The following is a 962-nucleotide window of genomic DNA, read 5'->3' as shown; positions in this document are numbered from 1 at the left end:
TTATATTATTTATTAATACATTTCAATATCGATTCGTCAACTATTTTATACTTTGAGTATTAAGCCTGAAACTTTGGTACTTATTGTTTTTTTTTTTAACATTTTACATTTTAATGCTATCGAATTTATGATCGCACGCTCGCGTATCGATATATGTTAACTTTTCTGGTTTCCAACATATTAGAGACCACGAAGCTATCTGAAGGTATCATTTAGTTGTTTTGGCTATTGTTGTACACAGAAAACTTTTTTTTATTTATTTATTTATTGATATTTACAACTGTATAAAAAATACAACAATCAAATTTGAAGTAAGATCATAATGATATGATACAGCATGTAGAGAAACTACTCAGTAGTAGAACCCTAAAAACATTTTACAATATCAGGTCACGAGGCCATCTTCTTTTCAGGCGCCTCGGAGGTTTGCCAGGAATGGAAGAGGAAGCAAGGTTAGAAACTAGTGGGTTTAGGTGGTTAGAGAGTTTATAATGGAAGGAATGATATCGGGTTGATGGAATGAGATCGGTTAAATAAGGAACATTTAGGTCTTTATGGATGGTTTTATTAGTAACAAAATAAAGAGCATGTGAGGATTGCATACGAGAGGAATTCGAAGGTTTAGTGGATCACCAAAGCACAACTCCATATGTCCAGATTGGCCTTATTACAGTCATGTAGATCAGTCTTTTGTAATGTGTTAGAAGTTTAGACCGTTTGTCTAGTACGTGCTGTAATAGTCGAAATCGACGTGAAGACAGTTTCATGTCTTTTCAGTCTCGTGTGAGGATTCCAGGTTAATCGTTTGTCCAAATGTAGTCCAAGGTAGCGGATCTGTTCCACAGGGGTAAGAGTAACATTATTAAATGAAACTGTAGGGTAGTCGATAGTCTTACGACTAAAGGTAAAGGTGATTTGATGGGATTTGTTGGAATTTATCTTAATCCTCCAATTACGACACC

At 34.7% G+C, this 962-nt stretch overlaps 1 protein-coding gene across 1 annotated transcript in view; it reads right to left on the bottom strand.

Annotated features, from left to right (window-relative positions):
- The window catches only part of LOC106677085 (uncharacterized), a 62,596-nt gene that overhangs the window by 13,840 nt on the left and 47,794 nt on the right, over positions 1–962 (bottom strand). The gene's annotated exons all lie outside the window — the stretch shown is intronic.

This window comes from Halyomorpha halys, unplaced genomic scaffold (assembly GCF_000696795.3).
Source record: "Halyomorpha halys isolate HHAL.00 unplaced genomic scaffold, Hhal_1.1 Scaffold86.1, whole genome shotgun sequence".
In the NCBI taxonomy this organism is placed as follows: Eukaryota; Metazoa; Arthropoda; class Insecta; order Hemiptera; family Pentatomidae; genus Halyomorpha; species Halyomorpha halys.
The sequence above is the reverse complement of the archived record's forward strand: the minus strand, read 5'-3'. Positions and strand labels throughout refer to the sequence as shown.